Here is a 15,974-nt window from a genome sequence, read left to right as displayed (position 1 = left end):
TACTACAAGGACACATGCACATGAATGTTCATTGCAGCACAGTTTACAACAGCAAAGACCTGGAACCAACCCAAATGCCCATCGATGATAGACTAGACAGGGAAAATGTGGCACATATACATCATGGAATATTATGCAGCCATCAAAAATGATGAGTTCGTGTCCTTTGTAGGGACATGGATGAACCTGGAAACCATCATTCTCAGCAAACTGACACAAGAACAGAAAATCAACCACCACATGTTCTCACTCATAGGTGAGTGTTGAAGAATGAGAACACATGGACACAGGAAGGGGAGCACTACACACTGGGGTCTGTTGGGGGGAAATAGGGGAGGGACAGCAGGGGGTGGAGAGTTGGGGAGAAATGCCAGATATAGGTGAAGGGGAGGAAGGCAGCAAATCACACTGCCACTTGTGTACCTATGCAACAATCTTGCATTTTCTTCACATGTACCCCAAAACCTAAAATGCAATAAGAAAAAAAGACAACATATAGGGTGCAGTGAATACTGCTTGGGTGGTGCTCGCTTCAGCAGCACATATACTAAAACTGGTATACTGCTCGGGTGATGGGTGCACCGGATCTCACAAATCACCAAACTTACTCATGTAACCAAATACCACCTATACCCCAATAACTTATGGAAAAATAAAAAAGAAATAAGGTGCTGTTGTGAAGGTGTTCTGCAGATGTCTAATCAGTTGACTTTAAAGGAGGTTATACTAGATAATCCAAATAAGCTTAATTCAATTAGTTAAAAATTCTTAAGAGCAGAGCCTTAGTTTTTCCTGAAACAGAAATTCTACCTGCGGACAGCAGTTGTGGTCTCTGGCTTAGCAGCCAGAGCTCCAGCCTGCCCTTTCTGACAGCTTCTCCTACAGATTTGGGCACTGTCTAGACAGCTCTTTCTGTACAAGCCAATTCCTTACAAAAATGTTCAATATATATATTAACTACTGTTGTTTTTTCTGATTGAATCTTGACTCAGATTAGAATAATTTTTAAACTGTTCTTAATTAATCTGAGAAATAATTGACTGTTAAAAATATAGTCATGATGTATTGAATGAAGTGAATGACAGCAATGTCACAAGAGATCGTAAGGTAGAATTGGGAATAGCCCATCATAAATTATTTGCACTACCTGTGGTTTGCTATAGGTTAATTTGAAAATTGACTTACATTAGTTAAAAATGTATATTGTAAACTCAAGAACAGCCACTAAAATTTTTTTAAAGTTTGACTGAAACACTAAAGAGGTAACATGGGATCATATAAAATGCTCAATTGAAGCGAGAAGAAAAGAAACAGAACAAACTCAAGGATAAAGAATAGTCACAAATATGATAGATACTAATCCAATTATATCAGAGGATGTTGTATATATGAATCATGGGAGATTTTTAGCATAATTTTGTGCCTCATGATAACTCTAATGGTGTATACAAAACCCCATACATTTGTCAAACCCACAGAATTTTATAGTACAGAGGAAACAATGTGTACAAGCTTTTTTAAAAAATAGGTGGTTGGAAGATTTCAGGATGGAATGTAGTATATAACAAAAGAATTTAACTGTATCACAAATACATGAAACATCATCACTGAGGGGAATGGGAGAAAACATCTTGATTTTGTGACACTGGAAATAAGTGAAGTCTGTAAGAATAAAGGCAAAAGAAACTGTAGATGAGCATTACCTTCTAGCTAAATCCATGAGAGTACTGGTTATTAATTCTAAAAACCACTATACATGTAAAATAAAGGTAATAATTAAGGCCAGGCATGGTGGCTCACGCCTGTCATCCCAACGTTTTGAGAGACCAAGGCAGGCGGATCACTTGCGGTCAGGAGTTTGAGACCAACCTGGCCAACATAGAATACAATGAAATCCTATCTCTACTCAAAATACAAAAAAAAAAAAAAAATCTGGATGTGGTGGTGCACTTCTTTAATCCCAGATACTGGGGAGGCTGAGGCAGGAAAATTACTTGAACCCAGAGGCAGAGGTTGCAGTGACCCGAGACCATACCACTGTACTCCAGCCTGTGTGACAGAATGAGAAAAGGGAAAGACAGACAGACAGAGAGAAAAGAGGAAGGGAGGGGGGTATAGGGGAGGAAGGGGGAAAAAAGGGGGGAAGGGGAGGAAGGGGGAGAAGTGGGAGGAGGGGGAGGAAGAGGGGAGGTGGGGGAGGAAGGGGGGATGGGGGAAGGAAGAGGGGAGAGTGGGGAGGAAGGGGAAGAAGAGGGAGAAAAAAGAGAAAGAGGGAGAAAAAAGAAAGAGAAAGAGAAAAAGATGATAATTAAATGAATGGCAAATGGCTGGAGGCAGGTTTTTCACTGTTTGAATAGGAGGTTACAGACAGTCAAGAGGAACAGACTAGAATTATCCATGTGGTAATAGATTAGAGTAGGAGACATCAGTATAAACTCATGTTTAGCTTAATATGGATACAGCTGTATATATGTAGAAATATTTACAGATATGTATATATGCACATATCAGGGTAAACACATATATTTCTTAGCTTTGTCAGCTGAGAGGGACAAAAAGCAGTAATACCTTAGTAGCAACAAGCATACCTGGAGCCCAGATCGTGGCTTTTAATACCAGTCTCCAGTAAGATTCCTTGGAGAAATGGCCAATTCTAAAACTAGAGCAGGGAATAAACAAGATGAGTCTGGAGTATCTAGTGTTCTCAGAAAATAATTAAGTGTCAAAAAAAATAAAAGCAAAATCACAGTGACAGTGGTATGTCAAAGGGACACAATACCCAACTGAAGGAGCTCAGAATGGCCAAACCTGGAACAACTTGAGCAACAAAATAGTCATGGTGGATTGTAACCTGGAATGTAAAATAGGTATCTATGAGTCCATACTGGTATTAATGATTAAATAAGTAATAGGAGAGAAAAGACAAACTTCCATGTAGAAGAATTCCAGTTGCATATAGTTAACAATAATGTATGGCATTCTTACAGATCACTGAGAGTAGGTTTTATGGGTTCTCATCACAAAACAAGTATGCAGTGTAATGCATATGGCACTTAGCTCTATTGAGCTATTCCACAGTGTCTACAAATTTTAAAAGCATCATGTTGTACAGAATATATAAAACTAAATCCTTAGACTATTTTTAATTTTAAGAAGATTCAAATCTATGTAGATATACACCCCTTAAGGAGGTAGAGGATACCTTAAATGTAGGCTCACAGTGACTTCATTGCAAAGAGTATAATGTGGAAAGGGGGGGAAATAACTTTACAGTGGAGAAATCTTTCAGTAATCCATGACATCCAACATAACGTCTCATTAATCTTTACCAAGGCTAATATCCCAGGAATAAGCCATATTGAGGGTATACACCATGATGTGATGTGAAAAGAATGGCACTTTGCCAATTTGGTATTCCTCCCCAAAACCCATAACCTTAATTTGATCATAAGTAAAACCAACCAAATTTCAATTGTGAGACTTTCTAAAATTACCTGAACAGTACTCCTCGAAACTGTCCAGGTCATCAAAAACAAGGAAAGTCTGAGAATCTGTTACAATCTGAGAAGCATAAGGAAACATGACAACTAAATCTAATGTGGCCTCCTGCGTGGACTCCTGGAATCTAATGTGGCCTCCTGCGTGGACTCCTGGAATCTAATGTGGCCTCGTGCGTGGACTCCTGGAATCTAATGTGGCCTCCTGCGTGGACTCCTGGAATCTAATGTGGCCTCCTGGGTGGACTCCTGGAACAGAAATAGGACACTAGGTAAAAGCAAAGGAGGTCTCAGTAAATTGTGGGCTTTTGTATAAAATAAACGAATTATGTGTGTGTGCATGTATGTACTTATACATAATTGGAATTTTAATTTGAATGTATTTAGCTGCGAGTAAAATTGAGCTTCTTTTCATGTATTTAATTCTTTTCTATAAGGACAGATTTTTTTTACAAATTGGTTCTTTATCAGAAAGGAGGAGGAAGGGAAAAAGGAAGGAAGAAACGAAGGAAGGACATGCTGAAATCAGCAGTGGAGTTTCCATTTTAACACTTTTAATCCATTTTACTTATATTAGTCCTAACTTTGATTTTAAACTCTATTATAGTCTAGTATTTTTAAATTTTTTTAACTTTAATTCTTAATCTGGATAGTTTTAATTTACAATATTTTAAATGTTAATTTTCACTTTTTAAAATTATCATTTCTACAGTATTCCCTTCTTTTACATAAATTTGTTATATTTATAACAAGTATTGACTTATTTATGAAGATGCATGTTCTAACTGCAGTGAGAAAGCCAGCATTACTAATATGAAAGTTGGAAAATGACTTTGCTACTTGTATTATTAGCTATTGCTACAGAAAAATTACCCCAAAATGTAGTGGCTGAAAACAATAGTCATTTATTATATCTCAATAATATCAGTGAGTCAGGAATTCATACTGTGACCACAGAGTGGCTTGCGCCTACTTCATTATGTCTGGACCTCAGCTGGAAGGCTTAAAATCTTGTGCCCAGAATCATCTGAAGGCTGCTCACTGAAGGCTTGTTGAAATCATTTGAGTCTGGCTGTCAGCTGAGGTCTGAGCTAGGGATACCAGAACATAAACACATGGGCCAGAACATACACACATGGCCTCACCACATGGTCTGGGCTTCCACAGAGCCTGGTGGCTGTGTTCTAACAGTAAGCAAGCTAAAAGAGAGAGAAAGAGTGAGGTGGAACCCATACTGCCTAATTATAACCTGGACTTGAAAATCACGCAGCATCACTTCTACCACATCCTGTTGGTCAAGGCAGTTCCAGACATGTATTCAGTTTTAATGAGGAGACAGCATTGTCAATGTCATGTTTGTTGACAAGCATATGGGATGGGATATATATTGATGAAGCCATATTTAGAAAATATAATTTGCCAGATTACCAGACACATTTGAAAGAATCCTTTATGTCTCATTATTATGGCTCAAAATAAACTTTGTGGCTTCCAAGTTTGGCTGTAAAAATAGACAAAAAGATAGGTAAACAGATTTCACCTCGTTAACTCAGAATGATTTGGTACAATATATACATTTCTCTGTCCCAACCGGTTGACTGATGGTTGTTTCTTCCATATATTGTCAACCATTCACATATTCTACAAATGTTTAGAGTCCATGTTCTAGTCACTGCACTGGGGTCTACAGAAATATTGGTAACATTACAGAATCCCTGGCCTTAATAAGCTACAGGTTTGTGGGCAACACAGAAAGGAAGCAGGAAATTATAACTCAATGTGTTTTGTATGTTAACAATGGCAAATATTGGGTGTTATGGAAGCACTTGGGATAGACACATTACCTAGGCCTGGGAATTGAGAACAGCTTCCCAAGAGAAGTGATGCTGTGACTTAGAATGAATACCTAGGAGTTATCCAGGAAATAGGTATCCGTGATGGAAGAAGGCAGTTGGTAAAAGTATTCAAGACAGAGGGAAAAATAGATTCACACTCCTAGGGACAAGAGAAAATATGACATAGTCATCGATCAGATCTTGTAATGCCAAGGTCTGATTTGAAGCCCACTGCTTCAAAGGTACTATGCAAAGCAGCTGGGATTAAAAGTCCAGCTCAGAGACCCCTTCAGGCCAACTATACCCTCGGCCTGGAGTGACTTATCAGGTTTTGTCCATTTGTACATCCCCAGTGCCTAGTATACATAGCACACAAAGATGCAATAAGTATTTGTGGCTTCGTACTTGGATTCCTGTCTCTGAATATTGATTTGGATGAAAATGCTACTGGACAGTCTTGCTATTCATTATTTTCCATCCTAGATGCAGCATTTTCGCTTCAGGCTCAGCTCCATAAATCGTGGTCCAAAGCAAAGATCTGCCATCATAGCTTCCCAGCTCCAACCCAGGCCAGCAACCAAAGCTACTGCTCCTCCAAAAGTTTTCTGTCAAGCACTTAAAGAGCGAACAGGACATTTGAAAATTCATGGTCCCCAACATCATTAAGATCTGACAGAAGTCATAGCTGTAGACTGGAGTTGGTTATAAACAGGGAATGATATGGCTCACACAAATACTTTTGGCCTGCCTTGATAAGGACACAAGTGATGTTAACGGTCCTAATGTACATGCCTGCAAGAAGATATAACTAAAGGGATTTAGTCATAGAGCTGGGCTTATTGCACCAGCCTCAATCTAACACACACACACACACACACACAAACACACACACACACACACACACACACACACACACAGAGAGAATATTATTTCTGCCTTGAAAAGTAGGAAACACTGCCATTTGTGACAACACGAATAAACCTAGAAGGCATTGAGTGAAACAAGCCAGACACCACAAGACAAATACTGCATGAATTTACTGGTATGTAGAATCTTTAAACATTAAACTCATAGAAACAGAATAGAATGGTCCTAGGGGTGAGGGGAGTAAAGAATGAGGAAATGTTGGTTAAACGGTATAAATTTATAGTCATAAGATGAGTAAGTTCTGGAGACCTAATGCACAGCATTATTATTATACTTAATGATAATGTATACTTGAAATTTGCTGAAAGTGGATTTTTTTTTTTTTTTTTGAGACAGTCTTGCTTTGTCGTCCAGGCTGGAGTGCAGTGACACAATCTTAAGTCATTGCAATCTCCACCTCCCAGGTTCAAGTGATTCTCCTGCCTCAGCCTCCCAAGTAGCTGGGATTATAAGCACATGCCGCCACACCCAGCTCATTTTTGAATTTTCAGTAGAGTTGAGGTTTCACCATATTAGCCTGAATGGTCTCCATCTCCTGAACTTGTGATCTGCCCATCTCAGCCTCCCAAAGTGCTAGGACTACAGGTGTGAGCCACTGCATCTGGTCCAACTCTATAAAATTTTTGTCAATTATACCTCAAAAAATGAAAAATACTTTTAGAATACTCATCTATATTTTGGTTCATCTGTCCCATCTCCTTTGTCAGTAGTAGTAAATATTCTGCAAACCCCAATTACTACCGCCGAGCTCACTTTTCCTGCTTCTTTCATCCAACTGGCTGGACTTAGGATTCCATGACAACAGAGAATGTCCAACTGCAGAGTTTACTGGGCAGCTTACACTAGTAATTCAGTAAGATCATAGAACAAGGATCTCCAACATAGAGGCAATCCCAGTGGTGTTTAATAGTGTGTGTTTGTAACATATCTAGTTTTTCATACATTACTATTTTAGATCATTTTCTCCTTAGCCAAATGGAGAAAATAAATGAAAGAAGGTAAATGTGGCTTGGAAACCCTATCTTTTTCAACCTCAGAGAGGTTGTCATAGCATCTTCCATTCCTTCCCTTCCTCTTGCCAAAGATGACTTGGAGATCTGGCTAGATTTTGATGACCTAAGTCTATTAGAACAGGCAAGGGAAATAATGTTAAGAAAACATTTATGTAAGGAATTGGTAAATCACATTGTGGAAGCTAAGATCCTGAGGTTTACCTGGATAATTCTTTTGTGGCATCAATGGAAACAATGACCTTTTGTTCCAAAGTATGTTAAGTCTGCTTCTGTGTACCTGGGTGTGGCAATGTTCTCTCCTATAAGTGGTTTGACTAATTTACTTAAGCTGAATAAACCATCCACTGATGGGTTCCTGTGGTTAGCATTGTTCAAGCTCACTCTGAATGGTAGGCACAAACTTATCATATGACTTACCGCTATTCTAGTGATATCCTACTGTCTAAAGTAGCCTTTATTCCCTCCAAAGGTAGAGATGCACAGAAGCTCACATTCAGCCACAGAACTTTCTGAAATCTGCTAGTTAGCTTCAGCCTTGACCTTGGCCTTCAGAAGGCCAGTCAAATGCAAACTTCAGCATCACTTCTGAAATTCCTAAATTTGCAGCTTATCAATTTTCTTGTGAACGTTTGCTGGTCATCATAGCTACCCTTCCTAACAAGGTCTAATAACTTCTTGTATGCATTATTTACAGCCTGCATTATATCTGGATCACTGATCATTTTCATGGCTGTTGTGCTAATTTTAAAGATTTTTTTCCTTTTAAATCTTGAGTTGGCATTCTGCTTTTAATTGTTCCTCACACATAGGAAGAATTTCTTAAAAGGATTTTTTGGAAGGCTTAAGCCTTAAGTAAAAACAAATAAATAAAAATTAATGTTTCTAAAGTCTATTTTGTTTTCATTTTTAGTGTTAATGCCCTAAAAATTTCACAAAGTTTAGAATTATATCTACTCTCCATTGTTGTAATGTATTTCTGTAAACATGTCTAACCATAGATAGTAGTTTTTCTAAAAGCATTGAGTAAAAATACTCTTCATATTTTAATAACTGTTTCCCTATTTGGCTGTTTAAATAATCTCATCACTTATTCTATATAAAACTAATAACTTTTAAAGTCATCTTTATTACTCATTTGTCTTCAAACATCTGATAAAATTTTAACATATAAAGCACATAAAGATATTATGTTGTTCCTGGTCATATTTAATGTCCATACCTGTATTTGAAAATAAAGTCATATACTAAAAATGACTCCAAAAGCCTGCCTTGCTCATGTAACTGACTTTTTGTGTTGATAAGATATGGTAGAAATCTACCTTATTAAAAGCACGTAAGCTGGGAAGCTAGAAGTGAAGTAAACTGTAAGTTATTTGGTTTTCCAAGGGTTAAAGTGGAAGCCTCAGAGGGTATTTGAACCAAAAACTGTGACTCAAGTTGTCCATTGGTGCGCTTAGGAGATCTAAGGGAAATCCTACCCTTTCCTAGCATGGTCAGCAGGCCAGCGTAACAAGGCACACGGGATTGAAAACTGCAGCTTCAGGATTGGTTAGATACCTTTCTCCAAGATTCTCTTCATATTCTATCTAGCTCTCAGGCAACCCTGGCTTCAGGCTTTTACAAATATATAAAATTGTATTCGTGTGAAAGGTAATTCCTTTGTCGTACCTATTTTACTGGCGCCTTCCACATTCGTAGACAGGCTTACTCTCATGTTTTTTACATAAAATGTGTAAGCTGAAAGTGAAGATGAAGAAAAATCCTTCCTTGACACTCTCAGGTTTCCAACTGTCAGTTTTAGATGGTCACAGTACGAAAATTTGTCTCCACTATTGTTTAAATATTTTAGGAACTCATTTAGGTCTGAGAAAAGCAACTGGCTCAGTGAAATTTTTCTTAACATTCACCATTCCCATGCCCACTCCCTTCCTGTTACAGAGAAGTGCCCTTCCAGACATCTGAGCTCGGCACTTTCAAACCCCTTCCAGCTTCTTCCTTACAACTCTTTTCACTATCATGATAAGAACACTTAACATGAGATCTCAACAAAATTTTCAGTGTATAATCAGCATTGCTAACTATCAGCATAATGCTGTATAACAAATCTCTAGATCAGCTGGCATAACGGACACTTTTTTGAGACAGTCACATTCTGGTTCTATCACCCAGGCTGGAGTGCAATGGTGTGACTTTGGCTCACTGCAACCTCCACCTCTGGGTTCAAGCAATTCTCCTGCCTCAGCCTCCCAAGTAGCTGAGACTATAGGCATGTGCCAACATACCCAGCTAATTTTTTCTTTTCTTGGATTTTTAGTAGAGACAGGGTTTCACTGTGTTAGCCAGGAGGGTCTCGATCTTCTGACCTCATGATCCACCTGCCTCAGCCTCCCTAAGTGCTGGGATTATGGGCGTGAGCCACAATGCCTGGCCATAACTGAGCTTTAAGCCCCTTGGACAGCAACTTTCCATTCCCCTTCCTCCAACTCCTAGCAACCACCTACTCTATGCTTCTCTCTGTGTTTCACTATTTTGGATGACTCCAGAATCCTACAGTATTTGCCCTTCAGTGATTAGTCTAACAATGTTTCTCACAGTTCATCTGTATTGTCGCAAGGGCAGGATTCCCTTCTTTTCTGAGGCTGAATAATGTTCCATTATATACACACCCTTTATCCTTGTTCATTTCCTGAAATCCCTGTCCCTCCTGCCATGTAAAAGGAGAGAAGAGAGAGCCGGGATATATGTTCTGAATATACTACCCCACTCTTTGGACATATTTGTATTTTATGGAGAAGACCTGATTCCAAAGAAGTTATAACAGTAGTAAGTCTATCCTAGCTGTATGTTACTGAAAGAAAGGGTTGATGACGGAGGATGTATTTTTCAAACGAGAGATCTTTCCTGCACCTTTCAGATCATCCCACAGATCTGAATGTTAGCTTTTCAATTGTAAAGGGTCAGGTATGACTTCTCCAACACCTCCAGCCTTGCTAGGGTCCCTTCTCCATGTTCTCATAGCATCCTGGCCATGTCCCAATCAGAATGCATGCTAAACGATACATATTTATATTTATATGTTGATTTTCCCCAGGTTCAAATAACATGGCCAAGAGTCACGACCAATAGATGATAGAGATGGGATTTGAACCTGGGCCTTTCTGGTATCAGAGCCTATGATCTGTGGATTTTTACATTGTGACTTATCTGACAATATATATGAAAAGTTTGTCAAGTTATCTGGGGTCATTATTCCTGGGAAAACAAATCCTATTACTTATTATGTTAGTGTCCTTCTTTTAGGTGAATTAGTATTATCATTTGTTTGGTTTGCTTAGGTCCAATATTTCCCAAAGAAAATTAATTTAAATAGTAACTATTAACTGGTTTTTCATAGATATATGTACTCTGAAGTTTGCAAAGTCATAGAAGTTAAAGAGAAATGTATACCACGCAAAAATGTCATCTACACAGTCTTGGCATGCAGTCAGTGCTCAATCAATGCAGGAAAACTCCGACATGAGAAACAACAAGCTTATACTTGAAGGTACATCAAGCTCTGCTGGTAACTTAGCTAAGTGACTTTTCTTCTAGACATAACTGTTTGTCTTCTGTAAAATAAGGGCATGGGTCTTACTATTTGAAACTGTGATGTTGAGTAGTTTGCTGCTGGTCCTGGAACTACAAATCAAGCACACTTACATAGCCTTTCCTGAGAAAACGACGTATTTCTTTGGAATAGACCAATAGCAGAACTATTGGAATAAATATTTTGCTTACTCAATATATCAGTTGATATAAAATAAGAAGAAACTCAGAAAACACTAAAACTTAATAAAGTATTTTAAATGCCTCAGTGAAAATAATATGTGAACGTAAAAACCCTGAAAGCAAAGCATAAACTTCCTTTGATATCTGTCCGCCCTAGAAAAAGGTGATGGATTATTATGCATTTCCTTGTTTGGAATTCCATTTATATTCTATTCCCTGCTGCAAGATTTAGAACATCATGAAAATGCTGTAGCTGTTAGCAGGGAAGAAAGGAAGAAGAGAGAATACAGTTAATCCTTGAATTAAATGAAAAATTATTAAAGGAAGATGAAACAAATTTCAGAATACAATGAAAACAGGTAACTTCCAATGAAAAAACAGTGTATCATGCAGGTAACTGCAAGCTTCAAAGGTAGAGAGATAAATATATAGATTTGCCACACTGCTGAAGCTTACAACAAATACCAGAGCCTCATTCTGTAGATTTAAATATACAATTACTTCAGTCCTACTAACTAAATCCAAACATATCATTGTTTAAGCATGTATTGTAAGCAGTTTTGCAAACTCTCAAATATATTCAGAAAAAAATTGCTATACTCAGCTGTGGCTACAGAAACAATCAAAAGACGTTCAATAGCATTTCTCAAGTGATAAGAAAATATTCAACTATGGCTTATTCTAATTTAGACCAGCATACAATGGAACCCAAATCCTGCAGTTTTTCATTTAAGTATTAAAACCTGTTTTTATTAAAAACATCAGAAAGCATTCAATTGAGTTTTCTTAAGTATTCCCAGCTGGATGCATTATCTGTACTGAATTTACTATTCAATGTAATAGTACCAGGTGGTCCTATAGGCTTAATGAGGATTTGATTATAAATACAGAGAAAAAAATGACAATGAGAATGTCTCTATTCTGGATACCTTTCTAATTTATCTCAGTGTGCTACCTTTTAGCTAAAGCTGCATCTGTATTCCTAACAGACCAGGCTGAAATGGCAGGGCCTATCAGCATCAACTGGACACAACTCTGCTGGAATTTTACTTTCGCCCCACTTTCCCAGGCCATATCCTGATGGAAGTGGAAAAGTGACAGATAACATCCAGAGATGAGTGCTAAGAAACAGACAGGGGCAGGCTATTTCCAAATAGTTCCAGATAGGTCGTTATGCCATAGAGTAAAGTTTTTAAGACAATTTGGAAGGGAGAGAGGCTAGAAAAGAAACTAATTGTTTTGCAGCTGATGTTTGGGAAAGGAGAGCTAATGTAATCAAATGTGACATCTGCTTAATAAATCGCTGTCTTGCCAAAGTGACTGGGCACCCTAGGAGGTAATCCTCTTTGAATTAGACTAGAAAAACATTTGACCAGCTGTTATCACTTAAATACATTTTGATTTAAAAAATATGCAGGGAAAAACATCGTAGACCAGTGACCTTCCATTGTCCCCGTATCATCTCTATTTTTTCTTTATTGCTAGCAATGGCCCCCAACTACTATATAAGGAGATGAAGCCTCCTTTGTTCTCTTGAGTACTTTTATTAATTTAGGTATGCAAGTTTAGGGGAGGAGAGGCATTTGAGACCTACTCTGAAAAAAGCAGGAAAATAATTTTGAACTGTGGTTGATGAAGGATAAAAAAGATGCAGAAAAATAGAAGACTCTATTAGTGAAAGCTTCTTAAAATTAACAGAAATCATAATGCATGGATTTAGTAAGGGCCCTAGAAAACAGTATTTAGCTATCAGTAGCATAAAAGGATTTATTTTGTATCTATGTTACATATAAAAATAAATAGGGCATACAGGGGTCTGAATATAAGGTTGAAATTTCTGATGCTAAACAAGTTCAATTAGATTTAACCGTGGGAAAATGTCATTGAATCTTTGGTCTAGAAGAAATTCATGAAGTCATTTAGTCCATTCCCCAAATTACAACTTGGACATATTCAAACTATTACAAGCAAACAATATTCCTTCACACACTGCCTTATATAAGAATCCATTGCATCTTCCAGCAATATCCCTTAGCTATCATAGTTCATATTCACTGAGGATCTACATAACTGAGTGATGCTATAGTGCTTACAGATGTACCCACCATCTAAAATCAACAGAACTTGTCAGATTTAATGAATGAGTTTTCCCAAGAAATATTTTAATAATTTAGTAATAAGATTAATAATAGAAAGTATTGCTGAAACTACAGCTAAATATGTTTCCAACAAGCAATCAACAATTACATCAGGACTTTCAAAAGCCTTTTCTCTTTACCTGAACTGTAATTTCAATTTGGTTTCACCTACGGTGAAGAAATATTTTATGGAAATATATTGGCTGAAAAGTAATTCATCGGGGTCATTTGCATTTAACTGGAATCGAGCCACTGTCAATTAAAATGGGGCTGCCATGCTTTACTAAACCAAAACAGCTAAGAGGTTACAAACAATTCAGCACATCATTAAAACTCAGTGACTCTCAGGTTTGAAAGAGGCTTTAATAAATGAGAAGACACGACGAAGGCCAAGATGAGCATCTGAAAACTATTTCAAACAATAAAATTCCATTTAGCCATCACAGTTAGTTCACTTTTTTACGAGGCAGGATCTCACTCTGCTGCCCAGGCTGGAGTGTGGTGGCTTAATCACAGATCACTACAACCTGGAATACCTGGGCTCAGGTGATCCTTTCACTTCAGCCTCCGGAGTAGCTGGAGTTACACGCATGCATCACCATGCCTGGTTTCTGATTTTTTTTTTAACTTTTTCTCTGGTGAAGTGACTAAAATGCAGGCCAGTTTTTAAAGGGAGAGAACATAAACGAACTAGATAATCCATGAACTCAAGGTGCATCTTTTGAAAAGTGCAACATTTACTATAGTACTGAAATAGCCTGTTTTTTGTTTTATTGAGACAGGGTCTCGTTCTGTAGCCCAGGCTGGAGTGCAGTGGTGTGATCTCAGCTCACTGCAAAGCTCTGCCTCCCAGATTCAAGCAATTCTGGTGCTTCAGCCTCCTGAATAGCTGGGACTACGGGCAAGCACCACCACACCTGGTTAATTTTTGTATTTTTTTCGGGGGAGAGAGACGGGGTTTCCACATGTTGACCAAACTGTTCTCGAACTCCAAGTGATCCACCCACCTCAGCCTCCCAAAGTGCTGGGATTACAGGCGGAAGCCACTGCACCCAGCCTGTTTGCTGGTTTTAAAAATCCTTATTTGTTAATCACAACCCAGAGACATAAGTGCTACATCAGAAACAGTAGCACTCAAATCTCTCATTCATCAAAGATGAAAGAAATCACAAAGTTTGCTTACAAATAGCATTAATAAAATAAAAGTTCTGTATTTAAGTAATGACCAATTTTAATAATTATAAATATTTTTATTCTTTTGTTTATTCACACATTACTTGGAATTGTGATATTCCGACTGAATGCTAATATATATTTTTATGTATTTTTCTTCCTGTGGATTTACACAGACCACACACCACAGAATTGCCTATAAAAGCCTGTGCAGTAACTGTCCAATCAGAGGATCCTATTTTGTGATGAAAGCACTGATAAAATACAAAGTGATTTTGCAGTATTACAGAGTTCACCAGGTGAAAATAGAAAAAAATAATAACAATTAGCCTCCATTTTAAATGACTCCAAGCAGGTAAGTGCTGCTACAATGCCACATATTTCACTATCTGGGTTTAGATTCTAGCCCTGCACTCCTCATCCCAGCCCTTTCAGGGAGGAATCCTCCCGCCTATGCCCAACGATAGAAATGACCCATACAGGTGTTGCCAATGGGGCAGCACACCAATCAAACACGAAGGCTATCAGAAAACTCAGCACTATTTAATTCATTTATAAAGTTCTTCTTAGATTATAATAACATAACTTAATAAAAATTATTTATTTACGCCAGAAAGTGGTCTTATATATTCTGTTTGCCCATTCTCACAAATCTATAAAGAACTACCTAAGACTGCATAATTTACGAAGAAAAAAGGTTTAATTCACTCACAGTTCCAGAGGCTTACAGGACGCAGGACTTGGGTGTCTCAGGAAACTTACAATCACAGCAAACAGGAAGCAAGGCACGTCTTCTCACGGTGGCAGGAGAGACAGAGGCAACGGGCCACTCATTTTTAAACCACCAGATCTCGTGAGAACTCACTCATTATGACGAGAACAGCAAGGGGGAAGTCCACTCCCATGATTCAATCACCTCCCACCAGGCCCCTCCCCTGACACGTGGGCCTTACAGTTGGAGATGAGATTTAGGTGGGGACACAGAGCTAAACTATCTTGGACTACTTAATCATGGTGGATTTTTGTTGATGCTAGTGTTGTTATCTTACCCTGAACTGCATATATTAGTTTGATCCATTTCTAATTGACTGTGCTCTTCTCTCCTGGAAAATCCGTTTGGAAGCTGATAATTCTGTTTGCTTCCAGGGAATGGTTTCGGTTTTTCTTTTTTGTTTATCTTGGTTGGATTTAATTTTGGCTCTGTTTACATCTGTCTTTGGCTAAATAATCCTCAGGTTTTCTGGTGCGCTAGTAGCTTTGTGTCTTAAAATATAATCTAACCTGTAAAAAATTCTATGAAGTAGCCATGAAAAGTCAAGAGGAGGAAATTAAGCCCCAAATTGCCTTTATTTTTTAATTTCATAAGAGAATGAGTTTCCTTGTATAAATAAATGCCCTCCAAGACTGATCCAGGCCGGAGATTGCTTTGCCTAGAAGTGTATCATTGTCAAGGAAAAATTCAAACTCAAGATTATTAAGCTTGCTTTAGTTCTGCAAATCATTTACAATCAACAAACATTTCCTAAATCTAAAATACTAGACACCAGAATACATAGAGGATATATCCCGTGCCTTAAAGAGCAAATCCCCTTGTTGAAGAGACGGAACATCAAGGGAAACAAT

General features: G+C 38.0%; 1 long non-coding RNA gene across 4 annotated transcripts in view; it reads right to left on the bottom strand.

Moving 5' to 3' along the window:
- Nucleotides 1–15,163, bottom strand: part of LOC128931402 (uncharacterized) — a 537,214-nt gene extending 522,051 nt beyond the window's left edge. For all 4 annotated transcript variants that reach the window (XR_008479765.2, XR_008479755.2, XR_008479757.2 and 1 more), the window contains exon 1: nucleotides 15,064–15,163. This is a non-coding gene — a long non-coding RNA (uncharacterized LOC128931402). The remainder of the gene's footprint in view (nucleotides 1–15,063) is intronic.
- Nucleotides 15,164–15,974: the final 811 nt, after the last annotated feature.

The sequence above is a fragment of the Callithrix jacchus genome, chromosome 1, assembly GCF_049354715.1.
Source record: "Callithrix jacchus isolate 240 chromosome 1, calJac240_pri, whole genome shotgun sequence".
Lineage (NCBI taxonomy): Eukaryota > Metazoa > Chordata > Mammalia > Primates > Cebidae > Callithrix > Callithrix jacchus.
Note: the sequence above shows the minus strand (reverse complement) of the source record. Positions and strands in the feature narration are given on the sequence as shown.